We start from the raw sequence: 26,938 nt of genomic DNA, 5'->3' as shown, positions 1-26,938 counted from the left end.
CACCATTGTTCCCTCTCAGACCCTGCCCCCACATACAGCATCACAACCCAGTGACTGGATTGCCCTGCCCTGGTGGACACCTAAGGCTCCGCCCCTGATACACAACAAATGCAATAAGACAAAAAAAATGGCCCAAACAGAAGAACAGGTAAAAGCTCCAGAAAAAATACAACTAAGTGATGAAGAGATAGCCAACCTATCAGATGCACAGTTCAAAACACTGGTAATCTGCATGCTCACAGAATTGGTTGAATTTGGTCACAAATTAGATGAAAAAATGAAGGCTATGCTAAGTAAAATGAAGAAAAATACATAGGGAACCAATAGTGATGGGAAGAAAACTGGGACTCAAATCAATGGAGTGGACCAGAAGGAAGAAAGAAACAACCAAACAGAAAAGAATGGAGAAGTAAGAATCCAAAAAGATGAGGAGAGGCTTAGGAACCTCCAGGACATCTTGAAACATTCCAACATCTGAATTATAGGGGTACCAGAAGGGGAAGAGGAAGAGCAACAAGTGGAAAAGTTATTTGAACAAGTAATAAAGGAGAACTTCCCCAATCTGGCAAAAGAAATAGACTTCCAAGAAATCCAGGAAGCTCAGAGAGTCCCAAAGAAGTTGGAGCCAAGGAGGAACACACCAAGGCACATTATAATTACATTAGCCAAGGTAAAAATGAAGGAGAGAATCCCAGAAGCAGCAAGAGATAAGGAGACAGTAACCTACAAAAGAGTTCCCATCAGACTGTCAGCTGATTTCTCAAATGAGACCTTGCAGACAAGAAGGGGCTGCAAAGAAGTGTTCCAAGTCATGAAAGGCAAGGGCCTACATCAAAGATTGCTCTATCCAGCAAAACTTTCATATAGAATGGAAGGGCAGATAAAGTGCTTCTCAGATAAGGTCAACTTAAAGGAGTTCATCGTCACCAAGCCCTTATTTCATGAAATGGTAAAGGGACTTATCTAAGAAAAAGAAGATAAAAACATGTACAGTAAAATGACATCAAACTCACTATGATTAACAACCACACCTAAAACAAAGACAAACTCAGCAAACAACTAGAATAGGAACAGGACCACAGAAATGGAGATCACATGGAGGGTTAGCAACAGGAAAGTGGAAGTAGGAAAGAGTGGGAAAAGGTACAGAGAATAAGTAGCATAGATGGTAGGTAGAAAATAGGGGGAGGGCAAGAATAGTATGGGAAATGTAGAAGCTAAAGAACTTATGAACACATGGACATGAACTAAAGGGGGGAATGTGGGTGGGAAAGGGTGTGCAGGGTGGAACGGAATGAAGTGGGGGAAATGGGACAACTGTAATAGCATAATCAATAAAATATATTTGAAAAAAAATGATTTGGAAATATAAAAGGGTAACTGGCTTCAAAATTCTCTCCAGAATTGGGAAAATTTCCTCATCACTTGTGGGGCAAGTTCCCTTACTCTAAAAGGAAGATGATAGTCAATTGGAAAATTTATAAAATTTCATCAAACTTATCAACTCATCTCATCAAACTCTCTTGGCCAATTTTCTCACTTGGGAGGTTAGGAGTCTTGATTAGATGTTGGATACCTAGGAGGCTTTGATTTGCTAAAGTTTTATTCCTTTACAGGTTTTGAACAATTTGAAGAAATAAATGTAGCTTTTTCATTTATAACTTATTTTATTCTCAGTCCTTGGCAGTGATTAAACACTCAATTGTTTCTCTGTTGGAATATGATTTGCTCTCTAAGAATCTCCTCTATAACATGCTGTCCAGAACATCATCATGGGAAAAAAGAAAGAATATTTGGTAAAATATGCAACTTAATTTTAACTTCTAATTGTATGCCCCCCTGAATGATTTCTAAACAAAATTATAATGAAGTATTCCAAGGGCACAAGAATGAATAATAATGGAGTCATATTTCAAACTTAATTATATTTTCTCCAATATTTAATTTATATTTCTCATGATGTTTAATATAATAATGGGCTTTTAATATCTTTTTTCTTGAATATTTGTTTCACTTAATGCCTGTTAAATTCTAGTTGACTTGACAAGATTATGTAAGCTCCACAGTAACTCTATATGATAATAATACTCTTACAGGAGAAAAAACAAGCAAGCTTTAGGGACTACTCAAATGATAAAAGTTTAAGTGCTAAATCAATACTTGAAAAAAAACTGTTGCTTAAACAGGAGACAACTTCATGCAGCTTTCATAAAATTAGAGTAATCAACCACAGACTAGCAGATTCGGTATAAATTGCTAGCAGTACATGGTATTTATACCCTTTTATTCCACTATCCTCTCTAATGTTGCTTTTCTCTACATGGTAAAAATGTATCACCAGTACCACATCCACTAGGTTCAATTTTAAACTAGCAGGAAAAAGGAAGGAGGGAGTAGAAGACACATCATTTCCCTTTAAGAAAACCAACTGGAAGTTGTAGACATAACTTTTACTCACCCCATTGGCTAGAACTTAACCATATAGCTATATTCCTCAGTATGTGAAATGTTAGAAAGTGTCCTGTATAGCTGACAGTAAGAGAGAATGGATCTTTGGTGTTAACAAACAGTCTAAGCTATGAATTTGTGGAACAAGGATTCAATACTTTCCACTTGAATCCAAAGCCTCTATGCTCTAAATCAGGAGCCAGCAAACTATAACCCAGGGGCCACATCTGTGAAGCTTTCTATATTTATAATTAAAATTGTTTTGGAATTAATTCATACCTATTTATTTAAATACCATCTAGAGGTGCTTTCTCCTTGCAGAGGCATTGTTCAGCAGTTGCAACAGAGACTGCATATCTACCCTCAAATCATTTATAGAAAAGCGGCCAATGACGCCAACTAATCTTGTTTCTTTCGGTCCACCAGCCTCATACATAACTAATCCCATTCTTTACTGCACGGTACTATGCTTTGGGTAGAAGAGTTTCTGACCTAGGTAGGTTCTATCTTCATGTTTGCTTATTTCTAGTTTCCTATTAAATCGACTAGAGGAATAAGTTGGCAAGATCAGAATCCTGAAATAGAGAGAACTAAAGATATTTATTTTCCCCACTGCTGGAGTGTATAATTTCCATAGTTCTAGTGTAACTGTATTTGACTACAGCTATAGCTCAGTTTAAACACCCCCTCCTCAGAGTCTCCAGCTCACCCAAGGCTCCATAACAAACATCATTATTTTTCATTTCCTCATCAGGTCTGAGGTTGTAATGCTCCTATTAACTGCCAAACCTTGATACATCACATCTTGTTTTTCTTCAGAAAAAATTGTTTAAATCCCTTTTCTTCTTTCTGGAACTCTGATTGACATAGTTAAGACTTTCCTGAGACTGATGATGTAAGTCTGTAGGTATGCTTAGATATATTATCATGAATAAAAGTGATAATGATAAAAATAGATAGAGCGGGGAAACCTGAGATATTTGAGGAAAGGTTATCAAGCTACCATGGATTATATAGGTTGGCTCAATTTAATCACATGCATGAAAAATGGCGATAGAAAATTATTTCAGATAGAAGCAACAATAGAAAGAAAACACAGAAGAGATCTGGAGTGTGAGAAGGATTTGAAACAGTGTGCATCCAAGGGGGGTCCCAAATAGGGATTTGGAATGTGGTCCAGAACTCAAGGTGTCCAGGAAATATTAGAAAGATATATAAGATGTCCTCACCCCTTCCTTCCACAGGTTTGAGTTGGGGAAAGGGACACATGGAGCAGGAACATGAAGAGCTGTTTTGTACAGCAACAGCTTTGCAGCTAACCTCTGGCATGGTCATTTAACATATCTATAACTTTTAACTGGTTGCATGGATATGTTAAATAGCTGTGGCCATGCTTTTAGCCAGGGAGAAGGGAATGACTTCTACCCAAGATGTAACTGTGGGGTAAGTCCCCTGAGTTACAGCGCCTGCATGAGAGCTTGGACAAGATTGGCTCCATGACTTGGGGCCACCCCTGCCCAGGCTCACGATGGCAGCCCAGTAAAATAACTTGGAATAATATAGGAATGCTGGCAGGTGTAACTGATTGTAGGAGGAGTCGAAAATGGGGGTACAGAGGAAGATTGGCACAGGGATTTAAACCCAGACACGGCAGCCATTGAAGAGGGAGTACCACATGGCTTTGCCATAGTGGGCATCCCCACAGCTTCAGTAGGGGGAACCACCATGCAGCTTTATCAGAGAACTGCCACTCTGCTTTGGCCAAGTGGTGACCTCCCCTCCTCCCGGCATTGAGGGGAGAGAACCACACAGTTTCACCAGAGTGCAGACTCCTGCTTTAGTTGAGAGAAGAACCATGTGTTTTTAGCCAGGGTGGGGACCCCTGGAGCTCTGGTAGAAGAGGGCCACATGGCTTTTGGGTGCTCCCTTTGGCCAAGTGGCCTGGGAAGCAGGAGAGACTTTGCCTGAAAGAAGGATGAAAGAACTCTTGCCAGTAGGCCATGAGAAGGTGCCTCATGGCTTTGGACTAATTAGAGATCCTGCCTGGATGGCGACACAGCTGATGGTGCCAGCAGCCTGAAACACGGATGCTTGCTTCTTTTCTGGAGTTGTGATACCCAGAATTAGGGCAGGGGGAGAAGGAAGCACTGTGGGTGTCTGTGGGTATCCTAAAGGACTTTGATATTTTAATGAAGACATTAGGTCACTACTTTAAATCTGTACAGCTTTAAATAAGCATTTCCTTTCCTTTTCATAAATCTCTGGCATTGAGAGACATCTTTCCTATAAGGCAGCAGACATAATGAACCTGAGCGGGGGTCCTTTCGGTAATAGTATATCGGTGTGCCCCGCCCCTTGGCCCCTTTGTTCTGTAACAGGTTCAAACCACCAAAATCTAGGAATAAGCAAGAGAATGGAAACTTCAGATCCAAAACTGCGAAAAACAGAATTCTGTCAACAACCTGAATGAATGAGCAAGGAGATGGATTCTCCCCTGAAGCCTCTAAAAAGAATGCAGCCTGCTGACACTTAGACTTTAACCTGATAAGAGCAATGCCAGACATGTGACTTAAAGAACAGTAAGGTGATAAACTGGCATTAAGTCTTTAACTTTATGATAATTTGTTACAGCAGCAATGAAAAAAACAATACAGAACAAATTCATTTAAGTTGAATTTTCACAGAAGCCCCGTTGTGAAATTGCATATAAACAAAAAGAACCATCAGGTTTATTTACCATTTATTCCTTATGTGAGACTGGAAAACACACTTACTTGTGAAAGCTTCCTTAATATAGGAATTAAGATTAAGTTCAATGTTATCAGTAGTATTGAAATGGCAATGTTTATGAAGAGCTACTATAGAACATCAGGGACTAAATGGGGTAATGAACAAAGAAAATAAACACAACATAATTTGTGGGCCATGTAGCTAGCCTGGTGAAAAGTAAAGATAGAATTAATAAAAAAAATAGGACAAAGGGGAAATAATGCAAAAAGATAATGATGAGTGAAAGCAAGTACATTGAAAGGGATATTCTTTTAAACAGAACTAAGGAATAGAAAGAGGATAACAAAGAATGAAGAAGAGAAGGAAAGATGAATAATAGGGTGGAAATAAAGTGAAGAGATAAAAATATTGAAAGGGAAAGAAAAAGAACTAATAAAGGAAAAAAATTATGAGATCCCACCTATGAAACAACCCTTAATTCCAAACATCTCCTATCTAGTAATACCCTGCAGAATCTGTAATCTTTCTTTCCTAAACTTACTCCTTTAACAGGAATGCAAAAGGTCAGCTGTCCTTAACTGCTTAAACCTTCATTTTAGGTTAGCTTTGTGTCTGCTGAATTCTCCTTGTTCATTCCTCTTCAAACTTTCACGTGGCACTTACATCTTCTTTTGGAGGATTTAGGCTTTTCTTTTATTGCAACATCACTTCAAATCATGGCTCTTTCTTACATACATGATTTTGGAATAGAGAGACTCTCCTTATGACAACAATCAAACATATCAAGTATGGATCCAATAGTATCAGCCAAACTGGACTTTGAAAGTGAAAACCAGGGATAAGAGTATATTTGGGACAAAAGGTATATCAGTCCTCTCTATGGAGATGGTCACAACTTCCCTCATTTATTGGATTCCTACCTCTTGAAGCAATAAAACACCAATGAAAGAAATAGTTCAAGGAAAGAAGATAGAAAACAGTGGTTCATTTTAGTTAAGAGAGGAAATGATGAATGTATTGATGATTGGAACTCAGTTATTTGATAAAATATTAGCATTCCAGACAGTATCTTCAGTTAGAATTTGATGCAGACACCAGCTCTCAGTGTCCACATCATTTTGGATGAATTGAGACATTCACACAGACTACTGAGTCTGGTTGAGGAAAAGGGACAGCATGGCTTTTCTCTCAAGGGGAGCAAAAGCCTTGGCCTTTGCCATGACAGGCCTTTATTGGGTTGCCCCACCCATTACAAGATGGTCCTCATTTACTAAGCACAGATTCGAGTTAGTTGGTTACCTTTTACAGAAAACAAAGGAGCCAATGCTGCTAATCACATCACAGAAGACTGATATTTCCAAATGAAAAGGAAAAAGTGGTTGAACTGGTTACACTCTTCCTTGGAAGGTTTAGCATGGATTTTAGAAAGTTGCTTTTCAGTAAATGTCCTCAATTCAAGCTGAGGGAGTTTTAGCAAAAAGCAAGACTCATAGTGGCCTAGGTACATTGTAGGCCTGATTCCCCACAGGAGAACCTATATCCATAGGCGTAGATTCTGTGCATCTCCGAGTGTGAGCTGGGCCCACACCATGCAGCATGGTGTACTACAGAATTAAGTTCAAGTGAGGTCTCATTTACAAGGTATTCTAAGGCTGATCAACTCTACTTAAGTAAAGAGTGTAATAAGTAGAAGTCATCCTTGCTATCGCTTTGTGCATGTGTTAGTAATTTAGAAAGCATGCAAATTTGAGCGGATTCTATATAAACAGCTAGTTGCATATTATAAGTAGGACAGCTTCCAGTGATCCATTTCACAGTTTAAATCATAATCAAGAATCCTTGGAATTAGACATCATTTATTTGATCAGATCTTTGTTTTTACCTTGACATTTCTTTTGACCTCTAATTACATGTTTATTTTCCTCATGTCAATAGACATTTTTATTAGGTCTGGGGAAATTTTATTTTGAGACCTTAAAAAATCTTTCAGTATGAAACAGGCTTGATTTTTTCTTTTTTCTTTTGGTAAAATAAACATAACATAAAATTTTCCATTTTTATAATTTTAAGTGTTTATGACATTACGTATATTCACATTGTTGTATAGCCATTCCCACCATCCATCCCCAGGACTTTATCTTTCCAACTATAAACTCTATACCCATCAAATAACATCTCCCCATTCTCCACTCAATCCAGTTCTTGGTAACACTTCACTTTTGGTTTTTATAAATTTGATAATTACTGATACTTCATATAGTGGATTCATATTATATATCCCTTTGTGTTGGCTTGTGTTACTTAGCATAATGTTTTCAGGTTTATCCATGTTATAGCATGCATAAAATTTTCTCTTTTTTGATGGCTGAATAATATTACATTGTATGTGCTCATATATGTCACATTTTTTTGTCCATCTATGGATAAACCTTTGAATTGTTTGCACCTTTTGGCTATTCTCAACATGCTACTATGAACAGATGTACAAATATCTGTTCAAATCCTCACTTTCAGTAGTTTTAGGTATAGACCCAGAAGTAGAATTACTGAACCATATGGTAATTCTATGTTTTAGTTTTTAAGGAACCACCATACTCTTCAACAGAGGCTGCACCCTTTTTCATTCTCACTAGCAATGCTCAATGGTTACTATTTCATCCTGGCTCACACATTATTTTTTGCTTTTTTGATTAACCATCTTGTTGTGATGTTATACCTAACTGTGGCTTCAGAATTTAATATTTAAAGAATATAAAGATGTAAGATAAGTTGCATTTCCAAACTAAGAGATCTCCTGTGGAGTTAGAAATAATGCAGTGGGTAAGAGCATCTGACAAGGTGCAGAAAGAAGTTAATATGACCTAAAAGAGAGTTGTGACTTTACAGGAGATGTTTCGTCTAGTGGTCAAGAGTTAGTTCTATAGTCTGTAGTTCCTTAAATACCATCTCAGCTAGTGTTTGAATTTTTTTTCAAATCCACTTGTAATATTGCATAGTGATTGGAAGGCAGAGCAGGTTTAATAAGTGAGAGTTTCAGTTCCATTGATATAAGCCTGGGAAAACATTAATAAGCTTCAACAATAGAGGCATCAGTAGAATAACAAGTTTTTAAACCTGGTAGCTGTTATTAATTTCCAGTGGGCAACATACCACTGGAAATATTCAAGAAAAATTCACATAGAGTATTTAATATGAAATTTCTCCATTGATTGGAGACTAGCCCAATAAATGGCAAGTCCTCTTTCACTTCTGAGACCCTGCATCTATTATCTTACTTAGGACCATCAGTGTTACATTTTAAACGATGATTCTTTTAGAATTTTCTAAAATTCTACCCTGATGTCTGTGGCATACATTGCAACTGCTCATTGATATGTGGATTCCCTTCCCTTTCAGACACATCTGAGTATTTTATTTCCCCATCCTTTTGAAGTAAGGTATAATTAGTTCTGGTGAACATGTTATAGGTGGAAATGATGCAAATTACTTTCATGCTGAATTATTCAATTGCAGAAGAGAGATATTCTAGCTGTACTCTTTCTATGCCATAACAACCATGGAAGCATGTGTTGAGATGAAGCCTCCATCAGCCTGGATACCTATGTGACCACAAAAATAATTCCCAGTAACTTTTCCTACCTGATACATAATCTACTTGCATTGGATATTATTTAGTGAATGAGAAATAACCTTTTTTGTTTTAAGACACCACATTTGAAGGTTATTTTTATCTAACCACCATAAAATCTAACTTATCTTGATAAACATAGTGTATGTTTGAAATTTGGTTTCTTTTTATGGTTCTATATTCTGATTTGCTAGGAATGCTCATATCTCTTAAATCATATACTATTATCTAAATATTAGTATCTAGAATCATGGTATATAAAAAATTGGGTTTATATTATAGTAGGGTTACAGGTCCAGGAAACCAATAAAAATTTTTCCAGATAATCGCAGCAATTGTATGGTTCTGGTTTAAACTCTAAAGATACTCTGTAATCTCATCAGGAAGTTCTAGGGAGAACATTTAGATTTAAAGTCAAGCATCTGAAACAATAAGCTCTCGCTTTGGTCTCATTATGTAATTCAGAAATTCATAAACTTCTCATAGTCTTCATTAGCAAACTTTAAAAAATGTAGACTATAATAATAGTTACTCTAAAACATTCCTCTGTAGAGTGGTTGTAAGGATGAAAGTAGACAATATGCAAACAAATATTCTAAGATGCAGAAGTACAATATGAAAAAGGAAAAAATAGCCTTAAAAATCAGATTCAGCATAGACAATTATGCAAAATCACAATTTAACATTATCTTTCAAAACCTTACAACTTCTCTAGAAGCATGCCATTCCAAATAGTAGATATAAGTAAACAGGCCTCATAGTATTTTAATTCTACAATGGTATAACATGCACAGGTCTACATTATTTTTGTAAAGTAGAAGCAATGTTATATGTACAACTCTATGCCCCTAGGAGACAGTTCTTAACAATTCAAAGACAGATAAAGTTGGTTCAGGAGACACCAGTATATCCCTACCCTCCACTGAAGGTTGTGGAAGGGTCTATAAAGTATAAACAATCACTTTGTAAAGTGTGAACAAGGTACCCTAATCTATAGGAAATATAATGTAGTGTGCATGTGTTACTGAAGAACTGCCCAGCATAATCCTGAGAAACACTGCTGAATATGAGGAAGATTCCGTTTTTAGAACAGTCAAATTCAATGCCTGAGCTCTGTAAATGGTATTCTTAGGTCAATCATCCTGAGTTAGAAATGTCCTCTGAATCTGACCTCACAGATTATACCCAAAGCTATAAATTGTTGTTGTGTTGTAATGTTCACTTACTATGCTTTATTAGATAAGAAATGATTACCATTGCTCAGGCTATAATTGCTTTTATCAAATTTGACCATTGGAAGGCAATTAATGAGAAACTGTATTGCTTGTGTGGTGTGACAAATTTTATTCATAAAGCCTATCTATTTTAGGTAGAGTAAAAGTTCTTTGGGAGGAATGGCTTAAAGTTGACCAACTTTAAGTCTAATTTGCTTTCTCAGAACCACAAAAGCAATTAATTACACACATGGGTTGAAATTACCTAATGCTCATTTGCAATTAGGCTTAAAATATCCATTTTTGCATGCAAAATACTATCATTTATGCCCCATGAGCATTTAATTTTTTAAGCTTTGTATTTCAGGATATAGGACATACATGATACATTACCTATATTAGAAAAATAAATGCATTTTCTATAATAAGGTTGAATATTCTACCCAAAATTTCAGATTCTCTAGATTTTAGCTTAGACAAATAAAACATATTATTTGTACAAACACACAATAATTGGGGAAATATTTTTGGAAACCCAGAGTGATAAATGCTGACTGACTTACACATTTCCATTGTAACTAATATTCTGTAGTCTTTTCCAAAGGCTGCTGCAACAAATTACCACAGACTAGGTGACTTTAAAAAACTGATACTGATTTTCTAAAAGATTTGGGGGCCAGAAGTCTGAAATCAAGAGGTCATCAGGGCCTTACCCCCTTAAAGGCTGTAGAGCAAAATCCTCCCTTGCATATTGCCGCTTCTTGTGGTTTTTGACGTTTTCTGGTTGGTGCTGCACCATTCCAATCTGTACCCCATTTTCACATACTTTGCCTCTTTGTGTCTTTGTCTTCCAGCCACCCTCTATTTTCTCTTATTAGGTTTTATAAGGACAACTATCATTGGGGTGAGGCTGTATCCTAAATCTAGTATGAGCTCATCTTAAAATCTTAAATTTCCATCTGCAAAGCCCCTTTTTCAACTAAGTTCAAAAGCACAAGTTTCGGGATTCCAGGTGTTAGGAAATTGTGTATCTTTTTCTTTTTGTTTTTTGTTTGTTTATTTGTTTCACAAGTTTGCAGGCACTAGTCAACCTCATATTGTCCCAAAATGTTTTAAGAATTGTTCCATGTTAAGGAGATTATCCATATAAAAGATGGAAATTCTTTTTCATAATCAGTTTTGTCAGCTTAATCTGTTAAACTGAGATAACTATTACCTGCTCTCTCTCTAGGACAGGATTTGTAGAGTAAAATCAAATCAAAGATTAGATTTGCTAGTAAGGTGAAATGGAATAGTAAATGTGAAAGAATCATAAAGAGTAAAAGCATGCAAGAATATAAAATGGAATTATTATATATTTACTTTGATTTTTTTTGTGACAGTCCCTTTAGCTCAATAAGAAAATGAGGAAAAACAGTACTTTATTAATAATAACATTCACATATTTAGCTTGGACAAATAATTTAGCTGATACATTAGCTTCATTTGGTATATGCATTATATGGACACATTAATTCTCAAATCCCTTAAAGTATTATATGTAGATATGGTATTAATTCACATTGCCTAAATTATGTTTTCTTGAATAAAACATGACTAAACACTCTTCAAAAATCTTATTCAAATTGTTATTAAATTTCAACTATTCAGTAATGATATTATATTATTTGTATAGTGAAAACATATCTTTTAGAATATGTTTTTCAAACTATGCTGACTTTTTCAAATACATAGTTTCTTTTAGGTTAGATTTTTTCTGAGATCTAACTTTAGTAATTTATAAATTTTTTAAAGTTTTTCTATGTACTATGGCAACTTACCTGTATTTTGTCTTGTGTAATTTGCATTGTTTTACCCAAATTTTTGAGGGAAAAATAAATATGTGCATTATACATAGGTAGTAACTGAAATGCCTTGTATCTGTTCTTGTGTTTTGCAATTATTTGTTACAAAAAATTTCTTGCATCATAATATGTTCAAAAATCAATGCTAAAATTCCTTTATAATACAAAAACAAGTACCTAAATGCCCATCTGTAAATGAATGGATCAAAAACTATGGTACATTTACATAATAGAATACTATACAGTAGAAAGAAAGAAGGAATTCCTACCTTTCACGACAGCATGGATGGATCTGGAGAGCATTATGCTAAGTGAAATGAGCCAGGCAGTAGAAGACAAATACCACATGACCTCACCTATAAGCAGAACCTTATCAACAAAACAAACAAGCAAGCAAAATACAACCAGAGACATTGACATAAAAAACACACTGATGGACTGAGGAGGGAAGGAAAAAAAGGGATAATGGGGGAAACAGAGGAAGGATTTTCAGGAACATGTATAAAAGACACATGGACAAAGCCAAAGTGGGGTAGGATTGAAGGTGGGAGGTGGGGATGGGTGGGGTGGGGAGGAGTGGAAGGGGGGAAATAGAGACAACTGTACTAGGAAAACAATGAAAATGAATACATTAAATGAATGAATTAATGAATAAGTAAATGAAATATTAAAAATAAATTTTAAAAATGGGCATCTAAAAATAAATAAATAAATAAACAAATAAATAAATAAATTGAATTAAACATTTTAAATGGAAGGGTTTTTTCCTGTAAGTTTGGACCAAAAACATGGGTGCACTTTATACGTGGCAAAATTTGGTACTTGGAACTGCTTAACTCAGTCAAGAATATTTTGTTTCTCTTAATACACATGAAAAAGTTTAAGATTAAAAAGGTAGGCATTTTCATTTATCAAAGTGAATGAATTTGTAATCTTCATATTTTATTTGGTAAGAATATGATCTTCTTGTTAATATAGCTTCAGTATAATGCAAAGTTTACTTCTAGGCATCCCTATCTGTTCACTTAATTGATTCTATTGTTTCTTACATATGTTGACATTTTTTCCTTCTGTGTTTTCAACCCAGAGTTTAGACATTTGTATGTTCATACAGCATCATCCTCAAATGCTTTCCCATGTCCTTTACTATTGTATAGTCTAACATTGTGGATATACTTCACATTCTGATTCTTTTGGTAATCCCTGTTCCCTGATTATATAATAGTCAACTCTATCCTTAGTGTAGAATCCAGGCAGATATAACAGTCTACTAGTCTCATTCTTTCTGAAAGGCCACACCCTTTATTCTACTTTATAAGCCTTTGAAGTCTGGAGAAAATATTTTGATTCTCTAAAATGTCCCCCATTAGATATCATAGAAAAATATTCTAATTATGGAAAGGCAGAAGAACTAGGAGAAAAGGCAATAGTAATATTTGTTTATTTATGTGTGTGTCTGCATCACTTCCACATGTGGAAAGGCTAAATTCAAACCTGTAAGTTGAAATGGGAATCAGTTGGATAACCACATTGCCTGCAACCTGCCAATCTCTCTATGAAATTATCTTCTGGTGGGAAAATCTTTGCTGAAAATAAATATAATTAATGAAGTTTATTGGAGATTACCCCATTCATCACCTTTTGAAGGCTAAGTACATGCCTAGAAGATACAATGATATATATGAGCTCACCCTTTTATACCATGATTTCTGGACCATGGAAACAGGCTAATGACCATCTACTTACTTCTTTCTCATTATCCCTTTATATCAAGAAAATAGGAAGAAGAAAAAAGCCAGTATACTCCAATAGCACTGTTGATAAATTAACATTCTCTATCTTGTTTCTTGTTTCCAGATAATCATAAATAAAGGTTGCATTGTTTTGAACTCTCCAAACATGCCATAATTTATAAGATCCTAGAAATCAAACTTTAGAAAATATTTATTTGTCTATTTATTTGCTTATTAAGAGAGACTAGACTATGTGAGTAGATAATTTAACAATATAAAGCTTTTCATGTCATCTTTTTAGTCACTTGGCAGCTGATAGCTATTTCCATGTCTACTCTTTCATTAAGCTGCAGAAAATATGAACTCTATCAAGGCTGAACTATGTGGTTGTCTGCTCATAGGTGAATCATAAGAGATATAGCTATTATTGGCACACAAGTTTTATTACTCTTACATGGTAAGCCAGGTTTGGATTTCTGTTAATGATCTCCTGAATTTAGATCTATGTTTCTTTGATGCTCTCTCAAGTGATGACAAAATCAAACAGAGCTCACACAGAAGCAGGCATCGGTGAAGCTAACAGATATCTTTAACTCTTGCCTGAAGAAACATTCTATCACATTGGAAAGACATAAAATTGATTTAACATGTATTTTAATGAAATCTGCCTAATATTTAAATATGATATATTAGTAAATGAATAAACCAGATTCAATACATTCCTTTTTCTATTTCATGGAAGTAAACAATTTAAAACCTCAGTGTCATGAATGAGGCTATACAATCTTCATTCATAATGAGACCATCTTGTCCAAACAATACACTCAAACCTTTCCTTTATGCTATTGCATTGTCATAACTCTTCTTTTGATTTAAAAATCTAAACACCTATATTTCTGATAAAATGTTTGTTTTTTGTTGATTATGCTATCTTGTTTTTCTATCACTAAAATATCTGCAGAATAGTGTTATATGCTGCAGGAAATATAAACTCTATGTGTATGCAGACACTCTGAGTGGCTTTAGGTAAACACAAGCATTTTTGTAGTTCTAATTGAAATAAAAATACCCCCCCACACACACACACATACAGACACACAGAGGGACATTCTACTTTGAGAATCAGGATTAGTTCTAATTCCAGAAAGTAACATAAAATTACAAATATAAAATTAGGTACAGAACCCTGAACCGGTCATGAGCATGTGAGCTTAATTATTTTTAACTTCCAGGTAAATCTACCTCTACTTGTATGTCATTGTGTGTGTGCATATGTGTGTGTTGGTCAGTTGTTAAGTCTAAGCCTTAGGTCTTAAGAGGAACAACAATCACAATAGTGTTGAAATTATCTTAGATGTGGTATAGAATGCAGCATGTAACTCTTAGGAAATATAAGCTATATTGCTGTATATTAAATACAGATCCTGAGCAAATAGTCCTAGAGTAAGTACACAGCTTTAATTTTGCTTAGTAAGAAATATTTTATTTTTTCAGCCTCAATTAGCTAATGATTTAAGGAAAAATTTACTCAAAATTCTAGTCACTCCAGCACTAAAGTACATCTCTGAAAGCTCTATCCATTAGTTTACTGGGTAGTTTAAATAACAAGTATATTTTCTTACAATTTGTAGACCAAAAGACTAAGATCAAGATGACCACAGGTTGATTCTGAGGCCTCTCTCCTTGACTTATAGACGAGCATCTCCCTTAGGTTTTCACATACTGCTCCCTCTGTACGTCTGAGTCATAATTTCCTCTTGTGATAATGACAGGAGTCACAATGGATAAGGGCCCACAGTAAGGTCTTATTTTACCTTAACTATCTCTTTAAAACCCCTATCTTCAAATGCAGTCACCATTTGAGGTATTGGAGATTACTATCTCACCATGACTGTTGGAGGAGCACGATTTGGCCAACACACTCTGCTATAAGTTGGATAGATTCCTACAAAGCACTTCCTCATACTGACAAAAGCCCGGAATCCTGGTCCTTCATTTTCCCAAATTTTACTTATAATTTATCTCAGTTCTTTGAGATCCTGAAAACTCTTAAATGGCAACAGGATTTGTGGAAAAAAAATCAGTAAAATGATCCCTCCAACTATATCAACCCAGTTAAGAGTCTTAGGAAGCAATGCTAATGAACAGAACCTCCAAAAATTTTAAGATAGTAGAGAAAAAACATTTTTTTCTAGAGACCAATTATAACCACTGAATTTCCACTATATATGAAAAAATTTCCCTCACTAAGTATTGAAGGCCAGCTCTTCTTTCATTGAAATGGAGAAGTCACAAAGAAATTATACTTAGATAAATAAATAAAAATAAATAAATATTATGGCTGACAAATGGAAGAGTATTAGATATCATAAATGCCAGGTATGCAATTCTTTCAGTTTAAAAACTGCACTTCCAGTTTCCTTTCTGTAATAGAGTGGAATATAAAAACTTTCTAAGAACTATATTAAAGGTTAATTACAAGTTACACAATATGTTGGCAGGTAAAATCATAATACTCGTCCAGCTATCTTCTCATTAGTAACATAGGGATAAAATTATTGTTGTACTTCAAAGACATGTCATGAAAATATTCTTACATTTATGCCCAAACTATTTTTATTTATGTGAAATACAGGCATTGGCAAAAGTAGGTTTATAGTTGAGTATATGCAAAACAGAGTTTATTCTTGTATTATTATTATTAATTATTGTATTATTGACTTATGCTACAACTGTAAACCTACTTTTTCTGACTTCTGTATTTATATGAATCTACATTTTAATGCTATATTATATGCTTATGTTGCAGAAGTCTATATATATACATAAAATACCTGTGTGTATAGGTATATTTTCTAATTACCATCCTATAACACAGGAAAACACTTTGATTGGATGCTTCATTTGTTATGTATAGTGTGTTGAATACTCTGGACTGGGTAGCTCAGCCACCACACCCTTCTATGGTAAAGAGTAAATTAGTTTTTAGTCTATTAAATACATTTGCATGGAATTCAAAAGGTGGGGGTTAATGAAAAGAAGAAGCCATCTATTTGCTTTTTGAGGCTCTTCTGTTTTTCCTTCTTGTAAGAAAAATTTTGGTCACATGAAGATTCTCTGCAACTGCCCAGTGTCTATCCTCCAGCTTTCTGTGTATTAAAAGATAGGTACACTAGTAGCAATGGCTTTTGATTTCTAAATACTGGATTGCAGTTATGGGTGTGGCGTTTATTCTTGACTTCAAATTCTGGCGGTCAGAATAGCTTCCCTGGTTGTTCAGTTCTGGAAGATATTCCTGGGGTTTGCAACCAAAATCCACTCTTTCTAGTCATTCTAATAACAAAATTTCCATTTCCTGCCTGATAATTTATTCTGCTATGTTAGAGAGCTTACTCAATGCAGTTTTTTATTGTTATTCTGTTGTTTTAAATGTTTTTATATTTTGCTTCAGCAAATTGATCCTAATTTTTTATAGTTAATCTCTGCTATTCCTTATTTTCTTTATACAAATGACTAGATTCAGATTCACAAGTACTCTGAGGATACAAGTAGAAAATGTTACCCAGGGGGTAAAGGCTCATACAAGAAATTAATTATAAAATATTGCTAATTTTATATACAGTGACCCCTCACCTATTGCAGGAGTTATTTTCCAGAGACCTCTGTGATAGGTGAAAATTCTCGAAGTAGCAGCATTATATTTATTTTATTATTTATATGTATCTTAAGGCTTTATAAACCCTTCCCACACTCCTATAAACCTTTCCCACTCTCTTATTAACCTTTCCCACACTTATAAACACTTCATATGCTCTTAAACACTTCCTACACGCTTAAACCTACGCAATTTTAACAACATATAAAATTCTATATGGGTACTCACCAGTGAAGTATACAGTCCTCTCTCGCTATATCGCAGTTCACTTATTGCGGCTTCACTGTATCTGGGTAAAAACCTGCAATACAGTGAAGCCACAATAAGTGAACCTTGATATAGCGAGGGACAACTGTAGAGATAAACCTGATAACTATGTACAACAATATATTTTAAAGTTGGTCAAGTAAGCAGAAAGGAATACAACTTTAAATTAAGCCAAGTACATTAGTGAAGAGATTCTAACAAATAGCTCAGCTATTTGGCAAGAACTGTGGACCCAGTGGTGCACTACATTAAATGAAATGGAGATTCCTGAAATTCAATGAATGAAAAGAAAAAAATCTTAAAGTAGGCTGAGACCATTGTTGAAGATATTTGTCACGTGCTAACCTTTTTGATAAATATCTCTCCAAGAAGATCCAGAAAACACTCCCATTGGCAAAGCTATGTTGCTGTAGCTGTCTTCTACAAGATAGAAACAAAGGTATAGATGTAACTATTAAAATGGGATCTTTGATTATAAAGGGGATTCTATAGTCCCAGAATAAAAGAGGACAAAGATTAGTACTTAAGCACCAGCTACTACTAAGTCTGATAATCATAACAGGTATCAGGGAGACAGCAGTTCATATAATACTTTTACATGAGGTAATCTTTGCTCCTACCTAATTGATTGTTTTCAATGTGGCTGAAGTAGGTAATAAGCCTATTAAAGAGATATTTAGTTGCCAAACAAAAGTAAATAAATAAATAAATAAAGTAAAACTTACTTATTAACAGAGATGTGAGTTGAGTCATTACAATGGGTAACCATTGACTTTGATTCTTAGATCTGAATCTTTGGCCCTGGGAGTGAAGGGGGATCTGGATATCTTGAGAAAGGACTCTTTTTAAATAACTATAAATATGGTCTTTAGTTTTTCCTCCCAGGATTTTCTAAGTTGAAGAGAATCCATCTACAAAAGTCAATGTTACTGGACAGCTGGACACTGGTTCCGAGCCATTTCCAATCCTCAGAATACAACTGCAGTCACCGACAAGAGGAATGAATGCCTTATGGAAGCCAGATGATGGAAATTTTACCAAATTAAGGTAATAAATGTATCTGTGTTTGTTCAACTTCTATTTAGACTATAGGTCACATCTTCCTGGTTCTTTGCCTGCTTCAGAATTTTTAAATTATATTTCAGACACTGTTATGTGTTCAATAGTGGGAGAGGCTTATAAGTATGCACACACATGCAAGCACACTTGTGGGTGCGTGTCTCCAAGAGTTGTAGAAGCTCACCTGCACGTCATTCTGTCTTTTAGATTTCCCCACTGTCCATAACTCTCCATTGGTTTATCATTTTTTAAAAAGTAATCTGGTTTCTTATTTTGGTGGTATAAATACTTTCATGTTCATTAATTTCTTAAATATGATGAAACATATACAATATGTTTTAATATTTGGTAGTTGTATTTAGTCAGGGCTCTCTGGCAGTACAAGTTGTTTCTAGTTTTGTTTTGTCTTTGTTTTCTCATTATAATATTTTTTAATCTCCTGAAAAAATGTATAGTGTTATTAAAAATGACAGTCATAATATATGACAACACAACCCCATATGATTTTTTAAAAAGAATATGCTGTCACACACCTAGTTATACCTAAAATTAGAGTTTTTATACCTAAAAAATTGATAAATATCAATACATTCAGTTAATGTGCTCATAGGCTCATGCCATACTGTCTATCACTTTTAAAATAATGTATACATTGGGAATGTTAAGATTTTAAATAAATGTGTTGTTATGTAGATGGATAAAATGCATTCCTCCTCCTCTTATCTCTATTAGAGGAAAGGACAGGTGTCAGGAAACCTTACTTGCTTATGGTAGACAGCAGCAATTGTGACAGTACACCTGAGAATCTGGTGTCTTGGTTTCAAACTCCAGAACCACACATGACTGTATGTAATCTTGACCAATGGAAATAACCTTGGTATTCTCTAACATTCATTTTAAGTATCAACAAATTAGACACAGTAATATCTTGAGCATTTATGTGGGATGGAATAATATTAAGCAGGTAAAACATTTAGAATTGTGCCAAAAAGATTTTAGTAAATGTTACAAATAATTATTCTTAGTAAAACAACAAAAATATTTATTTTATAAAAAGTGCTAAACCTTAATGGCTATGCCTACATTCAGTACTTTTTCTTTCTAATTCATTTTTTATATTGTCTTTAAAGTTATAATTCTAAATGAAAATTTGATCACTCTTTTGCCTGTTGCTTCTTTAAAATTCTTTTGCCTTTAAGATAAAGCTGCTTTCCTGAAAATTTCCTGTAAATATTTTTTAAACTAAATTCTAATTATCTACTACTCTTCCCTAATTTTCCAAACTTATAAATAAAAATAATTTGATAGAAAAGTACAACTAAATTGTTTTCTGTTTTAAAACCAAATTGCATACTGTTTCCTTCAAAAATGTTCTTAAACCTTGGAAATAGTGTTTAATTTGGTAAACTGACCTATAGCTTCAATTACATATCAACTAGTTCTGTGGCCTTAGATTCTCTCTATTATCTTCTAGCTTAAGTTTCAACTCTTCTAGAAGGAATATTTATGTATGATCACTATGTTTCCATTAATATTTTAAAGTACTTTTTAAAAATATAGTTTCTCACTATGACTGATTTGAAACAAATCACAATTAGTTTAGACCAGTTAAATCATGGATCTCTGATAATATTATTTAAATATTGGTTACCTACATTTACTAATACATTGGTAGTTACCCCCCAAAATATGACTATTAATAATTAAAATAAGTATAAAAACTTTGAGGTTTGAGGTTTTCTTAAAACCTAGCCCGGTCATCTTTGAAAGTTATTCTTTAAGCTGAAGGAATCAAAAATCACTATAGTAATAACATTATTTGTTAAGGTTTATTTAAATGTATGACAGTGACAATTAATAATACTTTAAGCATCTACCTTCAAAGGAAAGAAAAACTAGGCCCTAGAATAAAGTCCATGCAGTACAATTTACCTGGGTCAAGGATTATAGTCATTGATCTCTGCCTTCCCTAGTGGAACTGAAGGGTTCCACAATCAAACCAGTAAATGTCTGAATGAATGCTGAAGACACAGATTCACCAAAGTAACGACTTCATCCTTCCCACTGACAAAGCTCTGTGACTCACTTCAGCCTGAAGTGCACGAAGTGAGTTATTTGGTGACTACTGAAGTTTTTTCCGCACTTTGTTCAAATGTGACTTAATTCTTTTATGGAAGAGATGGCCAATTCTTTTTTTTTAAGTAAAAAAATATTAAAATTTGAGTGTAAAGTTAGTTAATGCTTCTAAATATCTTCCTCTCCTAATCAGAATTTTAAAAGTTGCTTTTTTTCAAGCTGGGTATACTCAATATAGTTACTTCTATTAGATAAAATCTTAAATCCAGTATATATGTGTGTGTGTAGGGTATGGTAAACCCTCTAATGAAAAGAATTATCATCAAGGAGTCATACAAGAATCTACCTTATAGTAGCAAATGTTACTTGTGGCTAGATGGATTTGAGAGTTCTAATAAGTCAAACCACTTGTTTTCACTTGTGAGCTATAAAATATACTGTACATTTACTGTACATTTAATTTACTAAAGGTCTATTTTTGTGTACTTTTGTTGAGTGTGCCTGAGTATGATGACCTATCATTAATATCATATGGTGGTGACTAAATTCTCATTTAGGAGGAACAGCATATCTTATCCCTGTGACTATTGATGAAGTGGATTTTGATTAAATCTCTGGGTGCTCTTAGATACAAAACAACTAAACAAACAAAAGTTAAACTTCTAAGCACCATAAAACTATGAGACAGTTTGGGATTTTATTTTATTTTTTAAAAAATTTTATTTATGTATTTTTAGAGAGAGGGGAAGGGAAGGAGAAAGAGAGGGAAAGAAACTTTGATTTGTGGTTGTCTTTTGCACGACCCCTACTGGGGACCTGGCTGGCAACCCAGGCATGTACCCTTCCTGGGTCTTGAACCAGCGACCCTTTGATTCATAGGCCAGCACTCAATCCACTGAGCCACACCAGCCAGGGCTAGCTTGGGATTTTAAAGGGAGGTATAGAGTTGAAGTCCATTACTTGGTTTTATCACTATATTGAGTAATTATAAATGTGGAAGCACTATAGATTTATGAAGCACAGACATCCAATTGATGTTTGAATTGTTTGGAAGGGTAAAACAGTAAAGATACAGTCAAACTTATGACCTCGTTTCCATAGTTTCATCCCCAAACACTGAGATAACTTTCTGTCATCACTACGAGGTATGTTCAAGAATGATTTCTGCTTGGATATATTATTTGAAATAGGTTTGGCAATTCTTGAAGATTGAACTATCTCCCTCCAAAATTCATGTTGATGCCATAATTCCTGATGTGATTGTCCCTTTTGATACTGCACACTACAGCCACGTTGGGACTGTTTTATGTTGCCATAGTATGTCCAGCTATATCTACTATATAACCACTGTACATGTCTTTCTGTATCTGAAAAACTCTTATACTATCTCTGCCATTTTATTTTCCCTTTGCAAGATCCATTGGTCCTCAGGTTAAGTTTTAATTATGTACACACCTTTTATGACATCTAAGCCCAAGTCAATAATCTTTGTTATTTTTTAAATTATTTTATTGTTGTTCAATTAAATTTGTCTGCATTTTCCCCCACCACTCCCCCCACCCCAGCCAAACCCACATCCCTCCTTCACTTCCACCCTCCTCCTTGGTTTGGTTTTGTCTATGTGTCCTTTACAGTAGTTCCTGAAAACCCTTTCCCCCATTATCCCCCCACCTCCCCTCTGGTTACTGTCAAATTGTTCATTTCAGTGTCTCTGGTTATATTTTTCTTGCTTTTTTCTTATCTTTTCTTATACAACTGAAAATTTTTCCATCATAATACATAGCAGTTTATATTTATACCTCACTTAATGATGATTTGATTAATTTCTCTCCTTTTCCTATAGATTCAGACCCATATCTCTGTTTAGCACTGACCTTTTCATGACTAACATGTCTGTCACAGACACAAATATTCATCAGGAATTTTTTGAATAAATGAGTTAATAAACGTACATTTTAAAGGATTATGCATAACATATTCCAAAACAGCACTAAATAGTAGGGTAAACCTGTTTGTATTATACAATTGGGACTTTTTAAAATTTATTTTAAGATTTTATTTATTTATTTTTAGAGAGGTAAGGGAAGGGGAGAGAGAGAGAGATATCAATGTGTGGTTGCTGGAGGTCATGGCCTGCAACTCAGGCATGTGCCCTGACTGGGAATCGAACCTGCGATGCCTGGTTCACAGCCTGTGCTCAATCCACTGAGCTACGCCAGCCAGGGCCAATTGGGAATTTTAAAGTAATGTTTTGATTAATATGCATCTTAACAAAGATTAATTGCTAAAGTAAAATAAATACTTTAGATATTTGAAAAAATGATAAAAATGGGCAAGAATCTGTTACTACTAATGGCAACTTTAATAGATGCAAAGGATAAGGATAGTGAGTGCTTATGTACCTGGGAAAATTTAATTTTAATGACTAAATATACTATACCTTAGATTGAGATTCAAAATCAAAATTTTCTTATAAATGCTAAGCTTGTGGAATGAAATGGTCTGTATCTCCTGAAGCAGCATCTTTTCCACATTTACCTAGTTTCTGTACCTCCTTTTTGTAAAGAAATAAAAAAAGAGGGCTTGGCTTAAAGTCTTAGCATATTGTGGACATAATTTCTGAATTTGTCCATTAAACAAATCTAGAGCAAGAGATGCATCATTCTTGTTCTTGATAACAAGCAGATGTTCAGAGCAGCTTGTGTCCAATTATGAAACAAATATTTAAAATCTGCATTGCTTTACAGTCTTTGGTTTTTGTAATCAGAAGCAAAATGAGTGTGTTTTTTCATAGAATTTCTTTTAATGATGTTTTAGTGGATAACACAAGCTACAATGAATAAAGTCAATGCTGACAGGTGGCATAAAATCCAAAGATGAACCATCTTCCCATATTCCACAGTGAGTGTTTAGTGGTCGGATTTTATTCACACTGCTTCTTAATATCATTCAACCACAATGGCCACATTAACCACACATCACCTTCAATGTTTTTATAAATTATATTATAGAATAAATGGTTTATGGTAGAATCTCTCATGGAAAGCAGCAAAATGTTATAGGATAAATTAGGCTACATTGCAGGAGTCATATCATTACCTAGTGATGGGATTTTGGACACACTACCCCAAAATATGTCACCTTGGCATACTGAATATTTTAAGCTCCTGTTTTCAAAAGTGGTAGAAGCATAAAGATCACTCTAACCTTCCCCTCTGCTGCTCTCTCCTGAATTAAGTTGTAAGATCCTCATGGGAGACCTGCCCTCCATATCTCTGAAGACAAAAGTACACCACAAGATTAGGAACAGCCCTGGCTGGTGTGGTTCAGTGGATTGAGTTCCAGCCTACAAACCAAAGGGTCATTGGTTCATTTCTCAGTTTTGCCACATGCCTGAGTTACAGGCCAGGTCTCCAGTAGGGGGTGCATGAAAGGCAACCACACATTAATGTTTCCCTCTTTTTTCCCCCTCCCTTTCCTTCTCTCTAAAAATAAAAATAAATAGAATCTTTAAAAAAGAATGGGAACAAACAATTCTTGATAAGTTCACCCAGTTTACTATATCTACTTCATATTCTTTGCCTTACCATATCTCTCCATGAGTGTCCATTCTTCAACAAACCTAGTGTAAATATTTGGGTTCTTTTCAATTTTATTTTATAATTACAGATAAAATACAATATTATATTAATTTCAGGTATACATAATGATTACACATTTATATATCTTATGAAGTGATCACTCTGATAAGTCTAGTGCTCACCTGATACCACACATAGTTATAATATTATTCACTATATACAGTATATTTCCCTATACTGTACTTTATATCCTCATGACTATTTTTGTAACTGGCAATTTATACATCTTAATCCTTTTTATCTTTTTCATCCATTCCCCCGACCACTCTTCCATCTGATGACCATCGATTTGTTCTTTATACCTATGAGTTTCTTTCTGTTTTGTTTGTTCATTTATTTTGTATTTTAGAATGCACAAATAAGAAATCATATGTATTTGTCTTTCTCTGTCTGACTTATTTCACTTAGCATAATACCCTCTATGTCTATCTACACTGTATCAAATGACAAGATTTCATTCTTTTCTTCTGGTTGACTAATATTTTACTTTATATGTACCACCTTCTTTATCCATTCATCTCGATAAACATGCAGGCTGCTCTAGAATATTGGGTATTTTAAATAATGCTACAATGACCAAAGAGGTACGTGTATCTTTTCAAATTAGTGTTTTGGATATTTTTGGGTAAATACTCAGAAGTGCAATTGCTGGGTCATATTGCAATTCTATTTTTCATTTTTTGGAGAACGTCTTCTATTTTCATTAGTGGCTGCACCAATTTATAATTTCACTAAAAATACTCAAATTTAACTGTCTCTTTGGGTCCTCATTTTTATGAAGACTCCCAAGTTACTTAAATTTTACATAAAATAAATTTTTATGCTGTTCTGTCAATCAGACTATGTCCATTTAATTTTCAGGCCTAGTAGGAATGCTAAGGGGGTCAAGGAAAACTATGTCCTCCCCTACACTGGGGAATGGGGGAAGCAGAAATTAAGAAAATATACTGCCAACACCCAAGCATAGTATTTATATTTACACATTTGCTTTCCTGTCATTCCTATGAAAAAATTGGGACATTTCTATGTGTACTTTTGTGTGGTTTGTGAGTAGGTTCTGATACAGAGGTTTTTTGGACTTCATAGTAATAATTTAAAATGTTTTCAGTTTAGAATTCCCTTTACCAAGTGTTCTCTTAAAACACTGTGACATGCCTAGCAGAGACCCTTAAAGACAGATGCTCAATGCCCACTTGTAGAAATATATTTTTTAAGGCCTCAGATTATGGACTATATTCTCCTTCAGTAATGTTCACTTAGAATAAAGTACAAATTGCTTAAAAGCACAAAGTTATTGAATGTCTAAGGAAGAATCACCTTCATCAATCCTGACTTATTTAATGCTTTTTACTCTATCCCATGTTCATACTTTTGTAAGCTTGTTTCATCAAACAATTCCAAAATCAATATTAATTAATTGACTAATTAATTGACTAATTAAATTCCTTACAAATTAATGACATGAAAAATATCTGTTTATCTTGTAATTATTTTGAACATACATTTTGGGGAATAATATCATTTCTGTTAGATCTAGCTGTCTAAGAATTTGAAACATTTTGAAACCTAATTTCAGATTATAATTAGCCTATCACTTGTATAATTATTAAATGTTTAATGTTTTTAATAAAGGTAATATATAAGAAATGCAGAATATGTTAATATAATAATCAAGTAGAACTTCAATACCAAGTAATGATTTTTCAAATGATGCAGACACCAGCCTGCAGTGCCCACATCATTATGGATGAAATGAGACATTCACATAGACTACCGAGTCAGGTGGAGGAAAAGGGACAACATGGCTTTTCTCTCAAGGGGAGCAAAAGCCACAGCCTCCACCATGCAGGCCTTTATTTCTATCTCTTGGCACATTACATGATGGTCTTCATTTACTACGCACAGGTTGGCTTTAGGTGGTTACCTTTTACAGAAAACAAAGGAGCCAATTCTGCTAATCACATCACAGAAGACTGATATTTGCAAATGAAAAGACAAAAGTGGTTGAACTGGTTACACCCATCTTTGGAAGGTTTAGCATGGATTTTAGGAAGTTACTTTGCAGTAAATGTCCTCAATTCAGTGTGAGGAAGTTTTTTAGCAAGAGCAAGACTCTTTTTAAAGCAGTCTAGGCACATTGCAGGTCTGATTCCCCACAGGGGAACCTATCCGTGGGCGTGGGTCCTGTGCACCTCTGAATGGGAGCTGGGCCCACACCACGCAGAATGGTCTCCTACATTAAAAGGTTAATTGTTGTATAAGCCCAGGTCTGTGTGGCTCAGTGGACTGAGTGCCAGACTTCAAACTAAAGGGTGGCTGGTTTGATTCCCAGTCAGGGCACATGCCTAGGTTGCAGGCTAGGTCTCTAGCAGGGGGCACGTGAGAGGCAACCACACATTGATGTTTCCCTCTCTCTCTCCCTTCTCCCTTCCCCTCTCTCTAAAAATAAATAAATCAAATCTTTAAAAAATGTTGTATAACATTGTTTTTGTAGTTAGTATGTCCAAGCTATTAGTTGGTCTATTATTAATTAGTATCAAATAATATCAATATTTGGTCTTTTTATTGAAATAGATACTCCAGATTGATTAGTCATCTTTGTCTATATATGAAAGAAACTATTTAACCCTGTTAAAAGGCCTT

This window comes from Phyllostomus discolor, chromosome 2 (genome assembly GCF_004126475.2).
Source record: "Phyllostomus discolor isolate MPI-MPIP mPhyDis1 chromosome 2, mPhyDis1.pri.v3, whole genome shotgun sequence".
NCBI lineage: Eukaryota > Metazoa > Chordata > Mammalia > Chiroptera > Phyllostomidae > Phyllostomus > Phyllostomus discolor.
Note: the sequence above shows the minus strand (reverse complement) of the source record.